Source organism: Triticum aestivum, chromosome 3A (genome assembly GCF_018294505.1).
Source record: "Triticum aestivum cultivar Chinese Spring chromosome 3A, IWGSC CS RefSeq v2.1, whole genome shotgun sequence".
NCBI lineage: Eukaryota > Viridiplantae > Streptophyta > Magnoliopsida > Poales > Poaceae > Triticum > Triticum aestivum.
Genome location: NC_057800.1, coordinates 17,090,512 through 17,098,543, shown reverse-complemented (window position 1 = coordinate 17,098,543; position 8,032 = coordinate 17,090,512). Strand labels below are relative to the sequence as shown.

General features: G+C 43.5%; 1 pseudogene; it reads left to right on the top strand.

Annotated features, from left to right (window-relative positions):
* The first annotated feature begins 696 nt into the window (after nt 1–696).
* LOC123056621 (E3 ubiquitin-protein ligase SINA-like 7) lies at nt 697–5,264 on the top strand (annotated as a pseudogene).
* The last annotated feature ends 2,768 nt before the right edge of the window (nt 5,265–8,032 follow it).

The following is an 8,032-nucleotide window of genomic DNA, read 5'->3' as shown; positions in this document are numbered from 1 at the left end:
CTCAAGTAACTAACTTCCACTTCTTCTCTGCTATCGAACCCTTTCTGGCTACTGCCCGAGAACCCTTACACTAGGGCCTGACACTTTAGCCACTCGTCATAAACTCCTAGAACCCTCCATATATACACGACATAGCACTTCTTCGCCATCGAGGACATATGTACCTGTTAGAGATGCATCTTCATCAAGTGAATTCAACAATAGTATGCAACATAATATACTTGAGCAACAAGAAGAGAAAGAGTTAGCAAAAATATGCAACATAGAGAAAAACATAATCAACGTAGGTTCATCGTAGCCAAACTAATTAACTAGATGTACACAGGTTCATCATACACAAACTAATTAACTACCGTTACGAAAGTTCAGCTGGACCGTTTACATCACAAAGTTTCATCGCTACAGAAAGTACTAATTCAGCCCGCACATCATCATCAGCATCATAAATCACTGCAAGTTTCATCCGTCCATATTTTGGAGGATGCACCATAGCTTCATGAACGGTGTTAGATCCAAACATTATAGGCCTCTACGATTTCGGATGTCAGCTCGTGACATAGGGTAGTGGTGGAACATCCCCTTCTCTTCAGCAATTTCATTCATGATGATCATTGCAATGTCCTTCTACATGCGAAAGAAGTCATCCTTGAGTTTATAATCTGGTTTGGCTCCTAAGGATTCTACCCATTTGCGGATATGGTCGTCATTTCTGGTTTACATGTGAATATGTTGGCTATCCCTTCTGAACTCCATCATGAGATGGAGGACGTAGAATCAATCATTGTTGCCAACTGCTATGAGCGACTGCGGGAGCAGGCGTGGATGCGGGAACATGTGCGGTTGCGAGAGCAGGAGATGGTGTGATGTTCACCGAATTACTCCCGACAAAGATGGGAATGGGAAAACCTTTGCTATTATGTCTGGATTTTGCTTCGTCCAGTCGATAATAGCCAGAATCAAGGTATTAACCGATGCTATGAAATCATTTCTCCAGGCAGCTATACCTACATTGACTGCCTGGTGGACCAACTCATCTTTGGCCACTTCTGCGGCCTCAACTGCTTTTCTCTCGGCCTCAGCTACATTTCTCGCGACCGCAAGCTTCACCTTCTCATTGATATTCACCTGACTGAACTTCTTTTTCTGCCTTTTGTCCTTTGGGACCTCGTCATAGTAGTACTTTCACGTGGCCCATCTCCGACGCCGTGCACACGTCCATATTGTGGCCGCTGGTCTAAAGGGAGTCCCTTCAGTATGTTCAAGGCCCGGTTGAGGGGGGTGTCCCACTTGGGCCTCTTTAGCGACTGAGATAACGAGTCACTTTCGACCGCAAGCCTATGTTACTCTTTCTGCAAAAGGAACATGAACCATTTAGAAATGTTACTACAATGTGTAGTCGACTTGATCAAAAGCTAGATGTAAGGTGGTAAAATAATAATTACCAGTAATCTAATCAATTTCCTCGTGACCAGGTCCGTGTACCAAACCTTCTTTCCCTTGTCCCACTTGTATCACGCCCTGATGAAGTCACGCTCCCGTGAGTCGGTGAACTCCCCGTAGGGGTTTGGGATCCTTACGGCTTCACGTTCCGCGTCCTCCTTATCCCATATGGGCCTCTTGCCAAGGTAACCATAGCTTCCGAGGCAGTGGTTCCCCGTGTTCCTTTCCTAAAGCCCCTTGAATTTCTCAGACTTAAGCTTGGTTTCTTTGTAGCGCAAGTGACCTTGAATTTTTCGAACTCCTCTTCCATCAGTCTTAGATTGTCCGCTAAATTCTTGGACATGGGTTCTTTATCATCAATGGCTTGTTTTCACCCTCACTTTCTATGAGGCCAATGCATTGCTGTACTTGCCCACGGCGTGGTTGTTTATCTTGTCCATGACATCATCTTCCAACGGAAGTTTGCGGTCATCCCGGCCTGGGAACTGGTATCTGTTGTGCAGCTTCGTTAGGAGGAAGTGCTCCATATTCTGGGTTGGCTACAACTCTCAAATTATTTTGCATGGCTTTCTTATTATCATATACCTACTGCATGCCCTTAAATCCCAAATGTTGGAGATACAATGTGATAGCACTTCTCTTCATTTCATCATTAGTCTTTCGTATCTCCTAGAGCATGAGTTGCACTCTGACTATCATATGGACCCCATCGTGTTTGGCTTGTGTCATCTCAACAAAGTCCACATTTCATGCCTTTCTTGTGCTCTCAGTTCTCGCATACAACAAACTCCCACACCGTTTCACACTCGAATATCTTGACTTGCACTTTAATGCTTTCGTCGCATAGGGAAATCACCCCTCCTTTCTCCCTTCGATTCATCAAAAAGCAATGACAAATCCCTAGCATTCACCTTAGATTTCATACCCACCTTCGCCTTCCTCATCTTGGACAAGAAGACATGTTTCAGGCATTGCGTCCGCACCATGCAGACCAAATCTTGAATTGTTCAGCGTCACCTGAGCTCCCGACAGTTCCAACTTGAGATACACATTTGGCAATGTGGTGATCCAACGGGGACCCCACCAATTTGGACAAGTCATATTCCACTGTTTTCTCATTTCTTTTCTTCAATCTCTTTTACTCTTGTGAGGTGGTATCTGCTCCATCTCCATGATCCGTCAACTACATGTCCAATTCTACATCATCCAGTTTATCCATGAGCATCAATACCTCATTATTCCCCGCATTCCTCTCATGTAACTCTAATATCATCACACCCTCCAAATCACAAAGGCATCAGAGTTGTATTGAGAATACATTATCCTCCATAACCCTAAACTCTACTACAAATGCCAACCTCCAAGTGTGTACCATCTCTTCGAAGAACATGCCATGGCTGAACGTTCTGGTAGTATGAACCCTAGCAAGCGCCATAATTTAGCATCATGCTATAACTCCTTCAGATCTTCCTCTAGGATGCCATCCTCATCCTCGTCTTGCCTTAGATTCACAAACCAGAACTTCTCCCTGATCTCTCCCACACGAGAGGCGTTCCATGCTTCCCATGAATCTGATCTCCCACTGTCGTTCAAACTCTCTAGAATTCCTTCCATACCAAATCCCTCGACTGCCGCCGCCCGTAGAGCTTCATTACTACCATATATCAAAGCTTGGTTGAATGACTTTTTTTTCATGTATACAATCCTAAATATGGACATCTTCATAATACAATATCAATTGAATTGCTAGTGTAGGTGTTTCTACCTAAACTCCAAAAGAAGTATTATTAACACAAAAGTTACAAATTAAGTATTTAGCATGGCTTTTCTTAGGGAGAGTATTTAGCAGGTGTTATGATTATCTTTTGAGAAACAGCAGTTTTTTTTGAGAAATAACAGCAGGTGTTATGTGCGTGTAGACATGCAGTAGTGTGAACGCATCTTCTAATTGGGCCATTGCTCGGCCCAGCGTCTGACCTATCTCTCCTTTCCTTCTTTCGGCTCCCACCTACAACGCCAGACAGAAAACCGAATAAAGGGGGGACAAGATCCCAAGACAGAGAGAGGCGGCTTCTCTTACAGCAAGAGCAACCAGAAACCTCTGCCTCTGCAATCCGGCGGCTGTCCTTGCCGCCGCCACTACTTTCGGCGGAAGGAAGGAAGGAAGCGATGGGAAAGCGGGAGGAGAGGGAGAAAGATGAGGGCGGTGTCAGCCAGAGGATGAAGGTCGGGGCGGCGGGCCCCATCTTCACCATCGACGACCTCGACTGCTCCATCTGCTGCCACCCCATGCGCCCTCCCATTTTCCAGGTAATATCCCTTGTGTTTGATTTGATCTCCGCTGGTACAACTCAAGCCCTAGGAGCTTCTCAGAGGCGATAGCATGTCAATAGATCTGAGGAACTATCTGGGTGTCTTATAATATTTCGAAATTCGTTAATTATTAGATTCGATTACTATTATATTACTTCCAATTCGTCTGACTTTGTCCGCAAACTGTAGGATTTTCCAGAAATTATTTAGTTAATTAGAATCGGATAGGGCGATTACAAGATTGTATGTTTTTGGATTGTAATTTTGTAGTTGCAAAATTGCAAGTCAAGGTTGAAAATTCTGAAGAATCAGAACAACATCACATCAGATGCACACAACATTAGTCCAAATGGCTAACAAAAAGAGATCATTGCATTTTGGTCATTAGCATAGTTACTAACTCATATCATATGCACTGATTTGTTGTTTCTGTTTGGTCAGTGTCAGTACACTGTGGGTCATACCATATGTTCGTCTTGCCATGACAAGCTCCCAGGCAAGTGCTACTTCTTCTCCCTTCCCACAGTCTACAACCGCTGCAACTGGCTAGAATATGTGGTTGAATCCCTCAAAGTTGCTTGCCCCAATGGATGCACTGTGAGTATAAAATACTACCAAAAAGTAGAGCATGAGAAAGAATGTTTGCATGCACCATGCTTCTGTCCCATAGCCAACTGCGGCTTCAGTGGACCAACTGCAATGCTCCTGGAGCATTTCTCATCCCAGCACAACTTGCGCTCCCTGGAAGTTCCATACAGCGAGTGGTTTGGGATATATATGCACGTCAATGTTGATCCTCCCACGTCAGCAACCGCTCTTGTGGGTCAGGATGGACACATTTTCCTGGTCTGCATGAAGTTGGAGTCCTCCGGTGGTGTCATCAAGGTCTGCTGCGTCCAGCCTCACAATACTGGAATTAAGTTCAAGTGCGCGCTGGCATTGTCATGCACTAAAACCGGCTACTCCCAGGCTACGGAGTTCCAAACGAGGAACACTAATCTGTATGATGGGCTTCCCGATGATGGCTTCCCGTTCCTTGTGCCTAAGGTGTTGCTTCCAGCTGCCGGTACAAGTGGCACAATCGTAGTGCATATGGAACTCACACCACAATAGGCCCCATTTGCAGGTAATGGGGCAATTGTGGATCATTGGGTTTGACTAGTAACTATATCTGAATCTTTCAGCTTTGGAGAGGGCACTAGTGTTCTTTTGGTCTCTATTAGACATCCATCCTATTGCATGCTGAGCACTATGTTTGTACTTTTGGTAAATTTTTGCTTCAAATCATATAGAATCAGCACAAAGATACATTATTGAACTCGAATTTTCAGCAAACATGCATGATATCTACACCATGTTTTGTTTTATCAGCACTTGAACTTGTACTGAACCATCATTATGAGTGATCTACAAAAAGATTTGGTAGCGAAAATCGCCCTAGGCTTCTAACAGTGATTACATGGCCATGTTGCAAAAGCCTAAACACTGCATGGCCGCAACTCAGGAGATAGCGAAATCCACCTCCGAAAGTAAGGCAACATGCTTTGATGATGCTGGAATGGAAAGGCTGCATGATTGTTATGGAAATTCTGGTACCGGTAGATTAAATCTAAGACGCGAGCCATGAGTCCAATGGCTATTACTCATCTAGTACAACTGCAAGCTGTGTGGATTTAACACAAAGTACAGTAGATGCTTTTCTTAGATATCATGTGATTTTATGAAGTACATATTGATGATTGACCGAGTTATTCGGCTTTGTTAGCCAGCTAAATATCAGTACTAAGACTGTAGTATGTCTTGTTCTAACTTCTAAGAAGATGACAAGTTGGTTGAAGGTGGAATATAACATCTCTGTTGTCAATGCTATATTGCACATTCAACATCTCTGTTAACAGAACTTTATATGGAGCCTATAAGCTTAACCTATCTTACTTTACGAGTAGCTATTTGTCAAATCCAATATTAGATACAAAATTTGTTTTATGCATACTACAATCAGAATTTGATTTGGACAGCATATGAAAGACAACCAAGAAATTACAGACAGGTAGAGGATAATCTCCGAATTCAAGTGCATTTTTCTCAATGTACACAGTTTAAACAAGAGACACTCCCAAAGAAAATATATTCTGATTAGCAGACGAGCTGGAAGTTCTTAAATCAGACTATGTTTCAACAAAGGTTTATGAAAAGCTAGAGTGATTCACCTAGGTTACCAGCTGACAGTGAGATAGACCATGATGTTTACAACCATTTATCAAGCGCACACAGAAAGGATGTGAAATCTAGTGCACTGCTACAGCATGTATATATGTTTAGACTGTTGGCTTTATGAAGTTTGACTTCAGACAAATTTTCTATGCAGAGTAAAACGAAATGGAGAGAGTCCCTCATATTTTGGGTCTAAATTTGTTCATTATATTAAGCATCAAAATATGAGTTTTTCTAGAACAAAATATGAGTTAGTTAGCACAAAAAGTAAATCGCTGATTCATATGATTATAATTGAAAAGAGTTTCTAAAGCATCTTCGGACTAACATGTGATGTAAAGCTTGATATGATGAAAGCTTATGATCGAGTGGAATGGGGATTTCTCGAGAGGATGATGTTGAGAATGGGGTTTCATGAGCAGTGGGTCCAAATGATAGTGAAATGTGTTTCTTCTGTCAGCTACAAAGTCTGGTTCAATGGTACAGAGACAGAAGAATTCCTACTGTTAATTTCTAATCTCCTTTTTGCAAAGGATTCATTGATATTATTGACAGAAAATATGCAAAGTGCAAACACCTTGAAAAGGATTCTGGACGTTATTGTGGAAGTTCAAGTCAAGTGGTTAAAAATGCCAATTCCAGCATATTTTTTAGTCTTAATACTCCTATTAGTGTATGAGAGGATGTATGCAAGGAACTTAACATTGTCATGGAAGCTCTGTCAAACAAATATTTGAGGCTTCCCACCATGGTGGGTGTCGATAAAAGTGACTGTTTTCAGCATCTCATTGACCGTGTATGCCAGCGTCTCAATGGGTGAAAGGAAAATTTCTCTCAATGCAAGGTAAGAATTTTTCTAAAATCAATAGCTCAAGCAATTCCATCATATGCTATGTCACTTTTCAAGTTGCCCAAAGGAATATGCAAAACAACCACTAATGAAATAGTTGGGTTTTGGTGGGGTGATGGCGAAAAAAAATGCACTGGTTTGCATGGTGAAAGATGTGTGTACCAATGAAGAAAGGGGGCTACGGATTTAGAGACCTTCAACGCAACAAGACCCCTCCTGCGATGATAGGCCAATCGCAGGCTCCATATGCAACCGAGCACCCTTCGTTGGGGGCGCATCTTCTGACAGTTACCCTTGTCTCTTGAGCACGCCCTCACGCATGGCCACGGCCCTCGCCGCAAAATTATTTTAACCGCCCTCAGTGGTGGTTCTAAGTCCTGGGAAGTATGAGGCCGCGATACCCTGATGAGGTCACGGAGGACGAGGATCACACTGCAGGTGTCTAAAAGATTGACAGAAAGGCGGAATAACGTCAGATGGCTGCAATGGGGTTTCTCTTGAAGGAATAGCAAAACAATAAGCGCTAGCAACTCACCATTGGCCGCGGATTGGCCATGTTGTAGGGCTCCACAACCACCTGTAAGTGGAGCTCATTGAATGGGAGGCCAGTCAGCAGGTCCAGACATTCCTCGACCTCACTTTCAGAAAGCTCGCGCTAGAGCAGGCGGTTGGGGTCACACCACCCACAATACTCATACATCTTCGGAAGGTCACCCTAATTCTTCAATGTCTCAGAGTTGTCCTGGTTCGGATGTTCTGTTGGTTTCTTTTGCTGGAAGGGGCATTACCAGCTCTCGTCATTGGACGCGAACACAAACTCCTCGCTCTGAGATGGGCTGCCTAAGAGCAGTTTTTTCAGCTTTGTGCCAAAGTCATCTATTGTGCTCACAATCACCATAGATACCGAGTTGATGTGTGATGACAACGATGATGAGTTGGAGGAGGAAACGACTGATGACAACGACGATGAAGACAACTACGAGGAGGAGGTCGGCGGTGACCAGTAGGGGCTGATTGATGGATCGTCTCCTCGTAGGATGCGGAAGATTTCGGTTTATTTTGGTGCTTCTTATCGCATTTTGTTGCAGCATGTAGAGGGACAAGTTATGGGATGTGCAATCACAATGTATTTTTCGGTGCACTAGGCACGTATATATAAGTACAGAGGAGGGCCACAACCTCAACTATACAGAGGAAACAGGAGGTGGACCCTAT